This window comes from Myodes glareolus, chromosome 1, assembly GCF_982192425.1.
Source record: "Myodes glareolus chromosome 1, mMyoGla1.1, whole genome shotgun sequence".
NCBI classification, from domain to species: domain Eukaryota; kingdom Metazoa; phylum Chordata; class Mammalia; order Rodentia; family Cricetidae; genus Myodes; species Myodes glareolus.
The window spans coordinates 2460663-2479288 of NC_142026.1; the positions used below are offsets into that span (position 1 = coordinate 2460663).

The 18626-nt window shown below is 38.8% G+C and overlaps 1 long non-coding RNA gene across 1 annotated transcript; it reads right to left on the reverse strand.

The window, feature by feature from the left end:
* Window positions 1–6293: 6293 nt before the first annotated feature.
* LOC148123229 (uncharacterized) lies at window positions 6294–8917 on the reverse strand. Its single transcript, XR_015737901.1, has 3 exons — window positions 8792–8917; window positions 8525–8697; window positions 6294–6393 (listed from the first exon to the last, which is right to left on the reverse strand). It is a non-coding gene; the product is annotated as an uncharacterized LOC148123229 (long non-coding RNA).
* Window positions 8918–18626: the final 9709 nt, after the last annotated feature.

Sequence of the window (18626 nt, forward strand, 5' to 3'; positions counted from 1 at the left end):
CATTTTTTCTGGTATTTTCTGGGGATGTGTCTTATGCAAATAATTTTTCAAGAAGAGCGAGAACCCTTCAATCCACATATGGATTCTTGTATCTCTGTTTAACTGCTCTGGCAACGATTCTTACATAGCAACTCTATCTGACTTTTGACCTTCATCTTTCCCTCTCAGTGACTCAGGCTCACTAAGGACTTCAGCCGCTGTGATGACCTCAAGTACACACCCATATTAGCCCTTACACAAAGAGGCTGGATTCAATGTAAAACCTGTGCTTATGTCAAGCCTTTGGGAGCAGAGGGGCTAATGGGCAGTTCAGCTCTGCAGCTACATCTGTAGCTCCTTCCTGGTAGCCTCTGGGCTTCTGGTGACCAGTTTCCTTCCAGGACAGCTGCAGTTCTAAAGAGCCATATTTAGTTGGCATTTTGTTGTTCCCCAAAGCATTTTTTTTAAAGAAGCAATTTCCTCAAACCTAGGATAATGAGTTTTTTTGCATATGTGAAACCTAACAACCAAAATGCCAGCCAAAGTGACCCTGGAAACAATCTCAGCCTCCGAGTGTGAGCAAGCACAACTGAGAAGTTACTGTCTGGCCATCAGTCTGTTTCCTGCAGTCTTGTTTAAATGGAGACCAAACAGAAAATCTGATGACCACTTCGACCAGCGGCTTTAAAACTTTCTGGGCCATCCTGGCCTTCGCCTCTCTCCAAATGCTCAAAAGACACATGTAATTTTATCAGGATTCTTTGTAGACTTTAGCCCTAGGTTCAGTTTAGAAGCTTATCTTTGGCTACAGAAAAGGTCATTGATACTATTGATATTAAGTCAGTTAATGATAGTCATTGATACTAAGTCAGTTAATATAACTTTAAACTATTTCTCAGCCATTCATAAAAGATGAGACTAGAATGATTACCACTTTCATTTTGTGAGACAGGCTTTAACCAGACACAGTGAAAACTAGTGCACAAAGCAATTGTTATTTTGAGATGCCTATGGTCCTTAATATATATCAGGCAACACACATAATTCAAAGTTTATTCTCGAGCTAATGTTTGTATTTTAGAATACAGTGGGATTTGCCATGCATTTTATGTTCTAATAAAGCATATGAGACCAACTTATACTTATGGTTTAAAAAAATAATTGGTGCAGGACAAATGTCTGTATTTCATTAATTATGTTTTAAATAAATGCTGATAGGCCAGTAGGTAGGCAGGAAATATATGTGAGACAACCAGAGAGGAAGTAGAGGTAGGTCAATGAGAACAGGAGAATTCTGAGAAGAGGGAAGCTACCTCTTCAGTCCTGTCCAGACACAGAAGCAAGATGTGACTATGCCACTGAAAAAGGTACTGAGCCATGTGGCTATCACAGATAAGAATAATGAGCTAATATAAGTTATAAGAGTTAATAAGAAGCTTGAGGTAATGGAACAATCAGTTTATAACTAATATAGACTTCTGTGTGACTTCTTTGGGACTTAATGATTGCGGGAAGACAGAAACCTCACCAACAAATAATTACTTTTCTCTTTGTCATTTCTGATCTCCCATTTTTTAGCCTTCTGTGTGCTGAGGTTATGAGAGTGTACCACCATACATTTATTACATTTAGCACAACTACTTTTTGGAAGTGGTAACTGAGCTAAGTAACAATATGCCTAACTACAGCAGCCTAAACAAAATAAACCAGAACAACCTACATGCAGTATTTTAAGAGTCAGTATGTGCCAATCCTGTAGTCTCAACTACTTGTGAAGCCAAAGAAGAAGGTTTGTGAGGTCAAGGCTTTCCTTGAGTACAGAGCAGTTTAAGGCCAGTCTGAACAATTTATGAGGACTTTTTGGCATGAGGTGCCTGGAATTCAAGCTCCAGCAATTCCCTAACCCCTATGCTCACCATATAGTTATGTTTTGTCTTGACAAATAATTACATTAAAGTAAGAAACAGGAGGAAAAGGAAGTTGATCTATAACACAAATATTAGTTCTAATACATCTCTTTATTCTTTTTTCTCTTTCTTTCTTTCTTTCTTTCTTTCTTTCTTTCTTTCTTTCTTTCTTTCTGTTTTTCTTTTTGAGACAGGTCTCACTATGTAGCCCCGGCAAGTCTGGGATTTATTATACAGACCAGACTGGCCATGAACTCACAGAGGTCTGCCTGCTTCTGCCTCCTGAGTTTTAGGATTAAAGGGATGAACATGGTTAAATTAGCCTTTTTTAGTTAACATTTTAAAATATTTGTAGTTAGTAATTTAGGAAATTATAAGGTCATTTCAATAGTATGCACACTCAGTACTTTTTTAAAAGATCATTTTTAAAAAAGATTTATTTACTTATTATGTATTTAATATTCTTTCTCCCTGTTCAACTCCATGCCACATAAGAGCAACAGATCATATTACAGATGGTTGTGAGCCTCCAGGCAGTTGCTGGGAAATGAACTCAGGACAATGCTCTTAACCTCTGAGCCATTTCCCCAGCCCCAGAACCAATTTATTTTACTAAAAATATTTTCCTTTAGATTGATCGATTTTATAAGCGCTTTGCTTGGGAATGGCTTTCCATGTTGTCAATCCCAGCATTTGTAAGCGAAGCAGGGACATCTGTTTGAGTAGGGAAAAGCCTGGACTACATAGAAAGTTCTAGGACAGTCAAGAATATGTAGTAAGAATTTGGGAAACCTTGCCAAGGCCACTTTTGAGGCCATCTCCATGACATACAGTTACCTGACCCCTAACCTCCGGAAAAAGTCTATGTTCATCAAGTCTCCTTATCGGGAATTCCTTGACCATCTGTGAAAACTCACAACAGAGTCTCTGCTCAGAGGACACAGGCCTCAGCTCTGGCCACCACATGAGGGATTTTAAACAGGAAAAATTAATGAATTAAATCTGGTTTAAAAAAATCAAACTCAGAAATTTCCTAGAAAACAAAAGACAAGTTATGTAAAAGAATATCTTTTAGTGAAGAATATAAAAGCATCATGTTTAAATATTGTTAATAGTAATATATAGTACCTTATTATGTTTTATACCATCTTCATTGTCTTCTCCCCAAGCCCCCAAGGTGCTCTTTCTTTCATGGCACGATAAATCTAATTAGTACACAAACAAAACATTAGATTAGTGGAACAGATAGTTTGTAAAATTCATTCTTTTTTTTTTAAAGATTTGTTCTTATATATAAAGTGTACTGCGATGTCAGAAGAGGGCACTGGACTCCATGTAGCTGAAGTTGCAGATAATTGAGAACTACCTGGAGTGGGCGCTGGGACTCTGGTTCTCTGGAAGGGTAGATAGGAAGTTCTCTTAACCAAGTCATTTCTCAAGCCCCTTGCTAACATTGTTTTGAGACAGGGTCTTCATCTAAAGCAATAGAATGGAGCCCCACCAGGTGAAGGTGGTATTCTCTAACAAAATACTAATCCTGAGCATTATTCAGGGCACAGGAAGTCCAAACCAGACCCCAACCAAAATTTATTTTGGAGCACATGCAACCTTGTCATTTAGTCTCTAAAAGAGATGTGGCCATGGTCAAACTGCTGCTATGCATACTGTGTGATAAGTGAGCAAAGAGGCACAGTGAAGAATGAGAGAAACTATAAAGCCACTTATAAAACATTATGAAGCAATTTAAAATCAGAGCAAAATAACAAATAGTAGACAAATAGAGGCCATCAATCATATACTATATATGGAGGTGAAGAGAATGATTACATTTTCAGAACTGGAGAGAGGGCTCAAATTGTTAAGAGTACTTGGTGCTTTTCTTGAGGACTCAAGTTCATTTCCCAGCTTATGTGTTGCATGGCTCACAAATGCCTGTGACTTTGGTTCTAGTGGACCCAATGTTCTCTTCTGGCCTCACACAGAGATTCACACACATAAATAAATAAAAATAACATTTTAAAGGAATATTTTCAATTCTTCCTACAATCATTATGTCAGGATCTTATATGTGCTTAGACAAGCTCCCTATCACTCTGTTCCATCATCAGCCAGCAGCAACTTTATGTGGGATGTTAGGAGTGAATTAACAGGCTTATGAATGCGAGACCAGCAACCTATCACTGAGCTATTCTTAAGTTCTCTTTTCCTTTTTGTCTTGACACAGGATCTAAGTGCCACAGGCTGGCCTCAACCTCTCTTTGTAGAAGTACCTGTAAGTAAAGGAACCTGTGATCCTTCTGCCTTAATTTCCTAAGTACATGAGATTACAGGCTACAATCACTAAGCCTGGCATCAAAAGTCATTTTTGAGATGATAGCAGATCCACTTCTGTAGGGAAAACACAACCTTTTCTTTAAATATATCATGACTAAATAACAAAACCCTTTCTTTGTAAACAGTGGTAGTAATAGAAAATAACTTAGAATGGGGTAAAATAGTTCATTAGGAGTAGTGAGATAAGAAAGTCTTGAAATATCACTACAAGTCTCAGCATTAATAACTTAGAAATATACTTAAGAAAACATTCAAAACAAAAGGAACTTAAAAATATGGTACTTGATAGTAAGAAAGCTATTATCTTACTGAAGAAACAGAGATTAATAAATGAGCAAATTAAGACTTCCCCAAATGATAATGTTGAATATTGTCAAGGTGGGAATTTTTCCCTAATGTTTATGAATGCAATTTGAAACCAATGAGGGAGGGGTAAACAAAACACAGAATCTTCAAAGGCATCATCAGAACTGGGAATTGCGGTTCAGCTGAAGAGTACTTACACATAATAAAAGAGACTCAAACTCTAACATGGGGGAACATAAACCTAGGGAACACCAATCCAAGTCCAAAAAAAAAACCCAAAACAAAACAAAAAATAAACCAACAAATCTGGATATATTGCCAAGGACTGGTGGTCACAGTCAAGACTACCAGTGAAATAGTTTCTATTCCAAAATGGTGAACCAAAACAACTACTCACCATATCCTAGCCATTCCTTTCTCAAAGGAAAAGCAACCTGACAAAAAAACCAAACCAAACACAACAATACCCCTTCCCAAATCATTGACTCTGTTTGAGACAGAAGGGACTTGATACAAAAAGGTTCCAATTAAATGTTGGATTAAAAGCTGGATGCAGTGGCACATACCTGTAGTTCCTGCTATTTACCAGATTGCAGTGGGAAGATTATTTGACCCCAGAGTACAGACTAGACAACATGGAGAGATTCATTCTCAGAAAAACCAACCAACCAAAAAAACAAAGAAGAAAAGTTTCAACTTAATAGCAAAAACACATAGCAAGATATAGAACAAAGAAAACAAACAGCTTTAAAGTTTTCACAAAGGTAGACTTTGAAACAGTAATGCCTCTCCATAGGCATGCAATGCTCACACATGGTTGCATAGAGACAGGGTTTGTATGCTTAGACCAGGCTGTCCCTGATCTCAGAGATCTTCCTGCCTCTGTCCTGAGTGCTAGGACTAAATGGGTGTGCCATCACATCTGGAGGCTGAGTAATTTTAATTGCTATAGTTTCCTTGGAAAAATATTTGTTAGTATGTAGAAAAAAGAAGCTGCTACAGATCAACATGGCACTGTTTTACAGAAAAAATTATTTGCTTAAAAAATGTAGTACACTCTGAAATAAGTACGGTAAACATGTTAGGCAACATTAAGTCATGAGCTATACTTTTATATGGCTGCAGCACAGGATAATATCAGCATCACCAGAGATGAGCCATTTTGTAATGGCTCCATCACGAAGTGACAGAAATTAGTTCATATCTGTCATAATCTTATGGGACCAACATGCCATCGGTCAATGACTGAACATCAGCATGTGACACAGGGCTGTACACATTTTTAGAGTAAACAGGACTTTCAAACCTATGTCCAGGGCTGAAGTGCACCTCAATGTTAGAACCACCCATGGTTCAACTCCTAATACCACAAAACCAAATAAAACTATATCCAAAGAAAATAACTTAAAAGTTATCTGTAAGTTGGGAGAACATTCATTCTATATTTTCCTATTCTTGTGATTACTACTGATTTCATTTTTAAGAATGGAGAAAATGAATATCGCAAAGAAAAATGATGTGGGTTCATGTTTTTCTAAACTCTAACACCCCAGGAAAAGATTCTGTCAAGCAGAACTTCTCCCTGCTTACTGTTCTGACACTAACAGTTTGAAGAACTTCAAATCAAACATGCTTTGAAAGCAGAAGCAGGTTTTGAGACAAGTTGCAAAAAGTCAGATTGGGAAAGAAATAGAAAATCATTGTGAGGAAAAACAAAACAAAACAAAACATTTAAAGGTAAGATTTAAACTATCAATCAAGTACCTTGATGAAGTCTATCAGTCATACTAAGGCAGACACGATGTGAGGCCAGCTATGAGGGACTCCCACTGCATACATGTAGCTCTTGGACAGTGCAAAGGGATACCTATGAGAAACAGGAAGATATGGAGCAACCATGTTAGCAAGCATAAAGGCTACAGTAAAGGTGTATTTTAAAGATGCACATTCAGCTGCTGAGAAGATATTTTCGTCTACTCTGAAGATTTTATTCATCAATAATTTTTGTATATTTATTCCCATTCCACAGATTATTTTTCAAGGTGCTTCACAGCGGAGTATAGAAGGATTCTCCTAAAAAACCTTCTCATTTTCCTACATTCAATGTACTTCTCTTACACATTAGTGATTATCTGTCACTAAATCTACTTTCGTCCCTGTGTCTCCAAACAAACAGCTTTCCTTTCTTAGTTTTCCCAAGTGTTGGGATCACAGGTGTGCAGCACCACATCGGATCTGTGCTTGTCTTTATTTATAATGCTTTTAAACTTTATCTCTCTCCTGGTTAACTTTGTCAGCCTGACACAAACTAGAGTCATCTGGAAAGATGGAACCTCAATAAAGGAATTGTCTCCATTAGGCTGGCCTGTGGTCTTATCCATGGAGCACTTCCTTAACTCATGCTTGACGGGAGAGGGCTAGTCCACTGTGGGCAGTGCCACCCGAGTAGGTAGTAATGGACTGTAGGAGAAAGCAAGGTGAGCAAGCTCTGGAGAACTAGTCAGTAAACAGCTTGGCTTCATAGTTCCTACCTCGGTTCCTCCTTGAGTTACTGCCCTTACTTCCCTTGATGATTAATGTAATAAACTCTTCCCTCCACTAGCTTTTTTTTTTTAAAAAAAATACTTTTTATTTATTATGCATACAATGTGCTGCTTGTCTGTATGCCCACACAGCAGAATAGGGGGCTAGATCTCATTACAGCCACAAAGTAGTTTTGAGCCACAATGTAGTTGCTGGAAATTAAACTCAGGTCCTCTTAACCTCTGAGCCGTCTCTCCAGCCCCCTCTGTTGGTTTTATTCTGAGTTTTACTCAAATATCACAAAATCATAATGAGACAATCTCATTGTTTTCATCAGACCTTACTGCTATGCTTTTGCCACCATAAACTGTGGTGATCAAGTGGCCCTTTATACTTTCTTGTGACCGGGACTAACCCAGTAACTTTGCTAGCTTGGTATTCATCATGTAGACCAGGGTACCCTTGAGTTCAGAGGATCTATTTGCCTCAGGCTTTGATGTTCTGAGATTAAAGGCCTACCACCATTCCAGGCTGTACTTTATATTCCTCGTTGTTTGAGCTTTGTGTTCTATCACCTAAACTTCTGTTATAGCGGACTGCTATGGCTTGAATGTTTATTCTGCAGAATTTATGTTGGGAACTTAGTACATAGAGTCAGATACTAATGATACAAAGACATGAGACTTCTGGCAGGTGAGAGCCCTATGAAAGAATCTATTTCAATACAAAGGAGGGTTTGAAGGCATGGTCTTGTTATAAAGATAACCCTTTCCTACACACATGCTCCTCCTTACCATATGATACCTTCTGGCTAGTCATGACCCACCAAGAAGGCTCTTATTTATTAGAGGCTGAGTACGTGCTGATGTCATGCTTTTGGGCTTTCCATCCTTTATAACCATGTGTTAAGCCAGTCACACATGTGTGCTTTTGTGCGTGTGTACAGGCGTGTGTGTGTGTGAGAGTGTATATATGGTGTGTTTTAAGCCTAGTAGTCTAGAATATATACAAATATATATATAAATATATTACATATATATATAACATAAATATATACTTAAAATTTATGCATATGGTTGGTTTGCCTATAAATATGCATAACATGTGTGTGCCTGATGGCTTTGGAGATCAAAAGAGAAATCATTGTATATGACTGTGAGCTACCATGTGGGTGCTGAGAACTGAACCTGAGTCCCCTGAAAGACCAGCCAATACTCTTAACCACTGAGCCATCTCTTTAGCTCCCTAGCTCCTATAATTACCAATAACCAAGCATCGGTGTTTTGTTACAGGAACAAAAAAGGCTGAATATTCTACGGTCTATCAATTTTCCTTCCTCTTCAGTTCATCCTACACATACTGTTCACATTGCTTATCCTAAAACGGAACCTACTAATTCAAAGTATTCAAAAACTTACAATAATGTCTTTCTCCTGTGTTCTGATAAGATCTTAGATGAAAAGAAAATCACATACCCAAGGTCTTTGAAAATTCTTGGAACTTCTTTTTCAAATTTCTTGACAGGCAGTTCATATGATGGGCATAGGAAGCCATAAAGAAAGGCAAAGATCTTTAGGAAATCTTTAGTTGATGGGGCTTCTAGAAACTTCAAGGATACACTATGTACATAACCATTTTCTGTAAGAAACTACAATCATTTTTATGAAACATTGAAAGTTTTGAATTAGAAAAAATGTTGAGAGCAAAAACACTCAAATCAGACAATTTAAATTATAGAATACCTCATAGAGCTTTTGAATACATTGCTGAATGAATGCTTTATCCTTAAGTTGTCTTGGATCCTTGATCTTTTCAGAACTGGAAACCATACCAAGTTGATTATTAATGGATGAATGCCCACGAGTCCTAGAAGAATATTTTAAGAAGGCAATAAAAAACATTTCCTTCAGTGTTTAAGTCTGCATTATTTCAAGGCTTTCTCTCTCTTTCTCTCTCTCTCTCTCTCTCTCTCTCTCTCTCAAACACACACACACACACACACACACACACACACACACAAATTGTAACAACAGCATCAAACATTAGCCTTTAAGTTTTAAATAACTAAATACAATGTATTCCTTAAAACAGAAGGAGAGCACACCATGAGGTTACAGCAGTTTTAGGCACAAAATGCAGGGGGAATAAAATGTACTTCAGGGACCGGGGATACATCTCAGTGTTTTGTTCAGCTTGTGAAGTGCTCTGTGCTCAATCTTCAGCACCAAAAATAACAAAACAAATTTCCTTGTGCATGACATTATCAACCCACACATTATCCTTAAAGGTATGTTTCAGGCCCATAGATCTTCTGTACCAAGTAGTCTACAAGCCTATTCAAGAACCTAAACACTTTCATCTCTATTTATGCCCCTATAACTGCTCCATTGCTTGTGCTCCCTTGTTTGCCATCATGCCTTAAGGGAAAACTGTCTGAGTATCAAGAGTTAATATGCATGAAAAACTTAAGAACAGTTGACCTATATGAACACTCAATAAATATTCAGAACTACTCGTAAAGGAGAGTCTGCCATTACCTCCATTAAAAAAGTAAAAAGGATCTATTTTTATTTATGTATATTGTGTCTGTTTATGCATAACCACACACGCATGTGAGTGCTTATGGAGGTCACAAGAGGGGCATCAGATTCTCCTGGATCTGGAGTTACAGGTGGTTGTGACCTGCCCAAGGTGGGTAACTGGGAACTGAATTTGGGTCCTCTGGTAGAATAGGAACGACTCTAAACCACTGAACCAACTCCCATTTTCTCCACTCTTTTTCTTTCTTTCTTTCTTTTATTTTTTTGAAAAACCGGTTTTTCTGTGTAGCTCTACTTGTCTTGGAACTTGTCTCTAGACCAGGCTGGCCTCAAACCCAGAGATTAGCCTGCCTCTGCCTAATTAAAGGCATGCACCACCACTCAACCTATCTCCATACTTATATGCAAGAGATTCAAAGTACAAAAAGGTGAGGTCATTCCCCAAGTCATACAAGTAACAGACTGCTTCCTGTCAATCTGCATTAAACTTCCCCACCTCCAATCCAGACAACTGCTGATCTAGTCTAGAGAAAGTTCTCCAAGGTGTATCTAGTATCACTACAACAGAACTAAGATGCTGTTTGTTCTTCTCACTCTCATCCTCTCATGTGTACATTGCTGCCTAGACTGGCTGCTACGACAGTCTGAATGCAGTAGCAGACATAGATTCTAACCATCTTTCATTAGTCAGCTATTCAAGAAATCAGAATTTAAAAGTGGGAGACCATGTTTGTCTGCCCAATAAAATTGTTTTGCATTAGAAATGTTTTAATTTTATTACATTTATTTATGTGTGTGTCTGTGTGTGTAAAAGAGAGAGAGAGACAGACAGACAGAGACAGAGACAGAGACAGAGACAGAGACAACAGCTGGTGGTCAGAGGAAAACCTGAAGCAGTAGGTTCTCTTCTATCACATGGGTCTGGTGATTGAAAGCAGGTCTTTGGTCTTGGTGATAAGTGCCTTCACGTGCTGAGTCATCTTGCTCACCCAGAAAGTTTTTTAAAATTCAAAACATTGTAGGGGGTGGTAGCACACACCTTTATCTGAGCATTTGGGAGGCACAGACAGGTAGATCTCAAAGTTCGATGCTAGCCTGGTCTACAGGGTGAGTACCAGGAAAGCTAGGGCTACACAGAGAAATCCTGTCTCCAAAAAACAAACCAACCAACCAAAGAAGCAACTAAATAAATAATCCGTTTTATTTTTGAAACCACATAAAGAGATTTTTATTTTAAATTGAGTTTATATTGACATTTTCTTAGTTTAATTTCTAATATAATTAATAGTGACAGTCTTAGACAGTAAAACCAAAGCTCTTAAGTCATTCTTAACCTTCGGAGAGTAAAAGACTCAAAAGCTGAACTAGAGATGGCTCAGCTTTCACCATCTGATTCTACAGTTTCTAAGAACTAGGTACAGAACACAGCACAAACTTGAGCATCGCCTTAGAATGGTGGAACTGTGGTCTGAATCTGTTCTTCTTTAATATCATAGAAAGCAGAATTATACAGACATCATATCACCTGGAATCTTGACTACTAAAACAGGAAAATTGGGTCCTCAAGTTTGTCTTGCAAGCACCTTTACAATACAAGTTTCATTGTCTCTAGGGAATCAAAGCACAGTTATAAGAATGTATTCATTAAATAAAATTAAAAGCTTTGTTACCTTTAATGAAATATCAAGACATTGCTTTCAGATGCAGGTTTGTTTGTGCTCGGCTTTTCAAAGGTCGCTCCCCGTTCGCTTCAAAGAAAAACAGAAAAAAACCCTTTAAAACAAATACAAAAACACCAGTTCAAGTAATTTTGAAAACATGTTAACCTCTTTTCCCTACGAATAACAAATTTTCAAAATCACAGAAGTGTTTGGTAATTGTTTTTATTGGAATGAGCAAAAGACAGGAAACTTTTAAAATGTTAATAGTTTCAATTTATGTCTTTTTAATTAAAATTTGTTTGTATATGGATAAGAATTTTAAGGAAAGTACACAAAATGGTTATAGGTTGACTGCAATGTTTGAATTCTTTTCTTCAGAATGGCTGATTAAGTGGCTTATCTGTAGACGTTATGCTAATATGGTACACAGTAGGTTAGAACTAGCCTTCCAGTAACTGGAAGAGCAACACTCTGAGTGAAAAACTAATGTTTAAAATATCAATTTCTTTGGTTGGTCGCTTTGTGAGCTATGTCTTTCTCTGCAGGCTGGGGAACTACTATATGGCCCACACTGGTTTTGAACTCTCATTCAGTCTTCTCCTTCCTGGAGTCTTTTGAAGACCAGGATTACAGGTGTGTGTGATCACACTCAGCTATAAGAGCAAGTTCATGTGAACACCCTAGTCGCTCCAAATTTGAACTAATTTTATAGCCTGCCATCAAAATAAATAATATTGCTTTGATTTCATTTCTATCTTTACTAGCTGGAAACATCTTAGTAAATTAAGTTATACCACACTACCTGCTTCAACAGATAATTATAAAGTAAAAGGAAAACAGGGAGTATTGGAAGGGTGGCAAAAACCCTTTTATTGCAAGCCGAGTAAACAGTGAAAAGAAACAAACCACCTAGCCTCACGTCCACTTTTAGATTTCAATGAGCCCAATCAGGCACTGCTGGGAAGAGACAAGATTAAGACATCACTTAGGCTTTTGTACTAACCGTTTCTTACAACCACCTCACCCTAGACAGTAAGTATGCAGCTGGGAACCATAGGTGGAGGCACTTACGTTTGAGGGTCTGGTTTATCGAGGTCCTGGGATCTTAATTCCTGTATGGGGAGGCGGCCAGCACCACCGGTAGAAACGGAACTGTGCTTCATGCTTAGAACCTAATTCATGATTTCAATATCAGAAATAATGTTCCAGATGCAAGTGGTTCATTAAGCAACAATTATCACTTTTATTCTTAAGGAGAAGAGTAACAAAGTCTGCTCCTTTACAATAGTATTTTCCCTGTGTGCTGTATTTGTTTTTCATGTATACTTAAATCCTCACTACAGATAACACCTATGCAACTTCAAGTAGTCAATACACTCTAACAAGGCAATGCAAAAATGAACATATGATTCCCGCATCACAAGGCAATCCCTGATTGCAAAATTTCTATATGCTATCTCTGAGTACATCACTGCTATCTCTTATGTCTATTTCAATGGTAACTGACAAGCTGCTTGACAAGAAATCTCAAGCTCCTTAACTCTCCTCAAAATGTTTCCTTTAGCTTCAAAAACAGGAGTCATTCTGTTTTCCTAAGGTCTACTTTTCTTGCTTTATGCTTAACCCCGTGTCTCTCAGTTAACACCCACTATTGTCTTTCTGGTTCTAATCTCCCTTTCAGTAAAGATAAGCAATCTGGTCCACAACATAATGTAGAGCCTGCTTCCAGTCTCAAAACATTTTAGTATCGTAAGCATGCCTATGTCGGACCCTGTCTTCATCTCTGCAGGGCTAGACGCTAGCGACTAAGCTTTTTCAGGTCCTGCCCTGGCTTCCTTTGAGGGTGAGACAGAACTCACTGTTGTAATAATAATAATTAATAATTAATAATAATAATATAAAAGCAGTGAAGAGAATTCACGCCATGCGATAAGGCTCACATAGGACGTTTATTGTAAGACAAGAGAGAAGGGGCAGAGACTTGACCCTTGAGACAAGAGTGATGTGCCCACCGGTTAGAAGGAAACAGCAAATGTGTGCAGAAGTGCCTACAGGTGAAGTGCTTTTAGTAGCTACAGGTGAAGAGGAATCCTGTCAGGACCCTCAGGGGAGGCCTATGCAGATGCCCAAATACTAAACCACATTATGTTTGTTTTAAGCTAAAGTGCACTGAGCCACATCCCTCCTTGTTCGACTGCTTACGTTCCACTTAGATTTTATTCTCAAGACTTCAGTTTCCCAGACTTTTTCTCCTTCCATGGCTTTTCCACTGCTGCATTACCATGCAAAGCAGCTTTCCAACCTGCTCCTCCCTGGAAGTCCCCTTGCTTCCCCCCATTACCTTGGTCAGCAGGCAGCATCCTCTTTTCCCTCCACAGGTGCTGCTGTCTGCATAAACTTAACGATGCAAGAAAGCAGAGGCTGGGGGACCCCACCCCAGGTCTCTGATGCTGCAGAGCCTTTTAGCATGAACACAGTTCTAAAACTAAACGCTGGGTGCCAGATTATGTGCCAAACAATTCCAATCCAGTTTGGATTTAAAGGGTTATTTATTTGAGGGGGAAAAACTTACAGAACACTTTCCTACAGGACAGCCAGGAAAGGAGTCTTGGAGAGCAAGGCTGCTGCTGCTTTCTAAAGAGAAAGAGACCATGCCCTAGTGGGCTGGTATCTCAGCAGCTATTGGCTGAAGCTCCTTCAGCCAATGTGTTCTTGCATTCAGCCAGAGCCCAGCAGGCTCTACTGTGGGACACTTGGGTTCTCTGCACCAAGTCCTAGCCAAACCACAGGGAATTCTAGGAAGTTAGCCAAAAAGAAAAAAACTCTTCCGGGCTGTGAAGGTTTCTATCTTTGATATCTTTGAACAACATTAACCTTGTTCTTATGTTTTACTTTTTCCATCAGATGTGACCAAATGAGCCTGTGCGGCGTCTGAGATGCCCCACTCCCTGGCCTTGTGCATGCCTGGCAGGCATGCTACCCTGCAGCCCCAGCCCCAAGACCCACTGGTCTCCCTTCCACCCCTTCCTAACTGCTCACAGGGATCATGATGCCCCTTACTGTTCACCTGCCCCAAGGGAGAAAGAAAAGGAAGATTACGTTCGTGCCACTGATTTAGCTGTGTGGATCATCTCATTGCCAGTTTAGGGATTACTAGAGACTTGACTGTAAATGGGATCCCAGGTCCAAGGAGAGATCCCCAGATTGCTCTCTGGACAGAGGAGAGGGTGCCTGAACTGGCCTTGGCCCATAACCATACTGATGAATATTTTGCAAGGGGAGCGATCACCCACTGATACAAGGGGACTGATCTAATGAGAGTTCACCAAGGCCGGTTGACTGAGACTGAAGGAGTGCTTGATCCAACCAGATTCTCTGAAGGAGGTTGGATTCCCTGAATGTGGCTGACCAGAAGTCTTTCTAAAAAGCCATTGACAATGACTCTGGGACTTGTTTCCTCTGCATATTCTGGATTTTTGGGGATCCAGTGTGTTTGGATACTCACCTTCCTGGACCTGGAGGGAGCAGGGAGGAACTTGAACTACCCACAGGGCAGGAAACCCTGACTGCTCTTAGGGATGGAGAGGGAAGAGGAGTGGGAGTGGGGGGAGTGGGAGGGTGTTGGGAGGAGGGGCGAAAATGGAAACTTTTATATTTTAATAACCTTAAAAAAAAAGAAAGAAAGAAAAGGAGGATTATGTTCGTGCCACTAATTTGGCCCTGTGAATCATCTCATTGCCTTTCTGGAAGCTGCTGTCTCTTAAAGTGCCATCTCGTTGTGCTTCATATCAGTCAGTGCTGGAGAAATCTTGAATACCTTATGGAAAAAAACTTTCTAGGGGCTGGAGCGATGGCTCAGTGGTTAAGAGCATTGCCTGCTCTTCCAAAGGTCCTGAGTTCAATTCCCGGCAACCACATGGTGGCTCACAACCATCTGTAATGAGGTTGGTGCCCTCTTCTGGTCTGCAGACATACACACAGAGTATTGTATACATAATAAATAAATAAATATTTTTAAAAAAACTTTCTAAATTTTATATTATTTTGAAATTTTAGTTTTGGGGACTTGGGTTATCTTGGTCAACCCATTGGCTGTGAGAATCCTTTGCAGTCTGTGGGCTGGCAGTGTGCCGATCTTTCTAGTGTCTCCGCCCAGTTGCCATGTTCAGGCAGTCTCTTCAAGGCCTGTTGTAGGTGGACACGATGCAGCTTCCCGGCTTATCTGTACTCCTGTTCAGAGAGAGAACCCCATAGTGCAACTGTTTTGATACTGAATATCAACGTGTGACATTTTGAAATAAAGAACCAGTCCTTACACCCTCAAAAAAAATAAAAGTCAGTACAATTTGTGTTTTCAATACTGGAAATGATGTAAAGATAAAATAAATAACACAGAACATTATAAAAAGAATGCTGACAATTATTAGAGGATAAAACCCTCTAAACCTCTGTAAACAGCAAGAAACCTCCCCACAGACTGAACATGAGAATAAGTAGACTACAGCACTAGATAATGGCTGCTGCATGGAGGTGGTCTCCAGAGGGCCAGCTCCCATGATCATAATGTAATGTCTTGTCTTAGGATGAATTGCTGATTTTTTTGACTTAATTGTTTTAGTTAGCCTAGAAAATGATGAGATTCATCATGACATTTTCATGTTTCATATATATATATTTCATATATATATCATTGTACTTTGCTCATATTCCACCACCTCATTACTTTTCTCCCCCCTTTTAACCCTTCTTGGTATTTCCTTCCTCCCTCCAAGTAGTCCCCTTCTTCCTTCCTGATGGATATATACACACAGGCTTAAATAATGATACATATGCATAGATCATCAAGTCTACAGTCTGCATCCTGAGGGAAAACATGCATACTTTTTTGTTCCCCTTCTCTTTAATTATCTTGGATAGAACATTTGTTAGATATTATCATGTTACTAGGGTAGAAGTCATATTGTAGTTAGATTATACATTGAATTGTTGTTCCCTCAGAAACTGCCATCCTGTTTTTCAGAGCCACTGCAACATTTTTGTATTTCATCTTTGACCTGCATGAATTATTTAGAAGAAAACTATTTCATTCGCATTGGGTTGATTCTAGTATCAATTTATTCTTGATTTTGAACTTCAATCCTTTGGGGTAGAAAAATAAATTCTGGTTCCTTTAAGTTTGTAGAGCTTTGTTTCATTGCCCAGCATATGCATTATCTTTGAGATTTTAATGTGGGGTTGAAGATTATATTCTGTAACTGTTCGATACAGTGCTCCTAGGTGTAACATTGAGAACTTCACTGTCTTCAGAATTTGTATTACTTGTTTTACCCTTTCTGTTGGGTTTTCAAAGATGGGTTTAGAGCAGTGTCTAAGGTCAGTATTTCTCCTGTACAGAAAATGTGATTACCCAACACTGTGTAAGAATGGTGAAGACTGAGATTTAGGAAGTGTACAAGGTAGCCTACCATGAAGTTTCATAGATGCTGCAGAAGATGTGGAATGTGTGGACCAGGACAAAGGATTCTGGTTCCTGCCCCAAGGAAAAACATGTGCTTTATGTTGATAGGTGCCCTTTGTCTCCATGTCCTATATGAATGTTGTGAGGTTTGTCTGTGCAGAGCCTCAGTAAGCCTAAGCACTGGTTATTTTTCTCATCACCACAGCCAGATATCTAAGAGAAACAACCTAAGCAAGGAAAAGTTAGTTTTGCCTTGAACCTTCAGCATTTTGTATACATATATTGTCACATTACCTAATAGGGGGTTTATGAGCTGTGTTTCCTTCCGTAGAGTTCGAAAGTCGTCTCTTCACACTCTTATAGTCTCATTATACTCTACAATAACTCTGAGCTTATTAAGAGTAGATTTTACTAAATGAAATAAGATATTCAAAGCACAGCACAAATTTAATTCTTTGGAAATTTATTTTAATTGTAATCTAATTTTATTTATGTGTGTGGTTGTTTTGCCTGCATGCATGTCTGTCAATCGTGTGTTGCCTGGGTGCCCTCTGAGGCCAGAAGAGGGTGCTAGAGGTCCTGGAACTGGATTGAGAGCTGATTGTGAGCGACTGCCTGGGAGTTGGGAACTAAACCCAGATTCTCTTTAAGAACAGCTAGTGCTCTTAATGGCTGAGCCATCTTTCCAGCCCATGGAAAATAATTTTAAACCAGCATTATTTTAATGTACTATAAATGATTGTTTTCACAGATCAGGGAGCTGATTTTGGGTGGATCCTCGTAGTTAATCCAAGCAGGTCTCCAAAACTGTGTTCTCTACCCAGTTGTTGAAACACAGCATAAAAATCGTGGCCGCGTCCTTTTACCAATTGATGCTTGCAACTTGTCAGAATTATGTGAGATGGCAAAGCACTTGCCTTCCCTCGATGACATGCATCTTCAGATGCTCCCATTGACCGAAGATGATATATCTGTTATAGAGTTGGATTTATCATCACAGGTCATTGAAAACAACTCTAGTTTTTCCAGAATGATTAATTTAATGGGACAGAAGTACCTGCTTTCTCTTGTCTGACATGTTTTGTATGCAGTCACTTCTGAACTCTAAGTAGTTTTATGTTTGTTTCAGAAAAAGATAACAACTTTTCTGTCATCTCAGAAGTCAAGAGTTTGAACTTTGAATGAAAGTTCAGTTTTAGGGGCTGGAGAGATGGCTCAGTGGTTAAGAACATTGACGCTTCTTCCAAAGGTCCTGAGTTCAATTCCCAGCAACCACATGGTGGCTCACAACCATCTGTAATGAGGTCTGCTGCCTTTTTCTGGCCTGCAGGCATACACACAGACAGAATATTGTATACATAATAGACAAATAAATAAATAATAAAAAAAGAAAGTTCAGTTTTAAAATCCTGACTTTGCTCTGTTGTTTATTTTTGAGACAGTCTTGTTACGTAGCCCAGGCTGGCATTGAACTTGCTATGTAACCCAGGATGGCCCTGATATCTCAATTGTGTTTGACATTGCCTCAGTCTCCTGGATGCTAGGATTCTAGGTCTGCATCATCATACCTACCTCCTAGTTTTTAAAATAAATGCATTTTTATGACAAGTAAACTGGTACTTGAGAAAACAAATATAATACTTAATATGCTCAGAAATTCAGAACACACTTGTGTTTAATTGAGAATTTATCTATCAAAATGAAAATATTTTAGTTGTTGAATATTAATTTCCAGGTCCTTCCTAGCCCTTAAATTTTTTTCACTTCTTACCTTTTATGCTACATTTAAGTTTTAACGTCATTCTTTTAAGAAAAAGAAAATGTTAAGTACAACCATCATGCATAATTACATAGTTTCCTACTGGGAGATGGATTAACTCATCTGTGTGTGAGACAATCAAGTACTTTTGCAGCAATG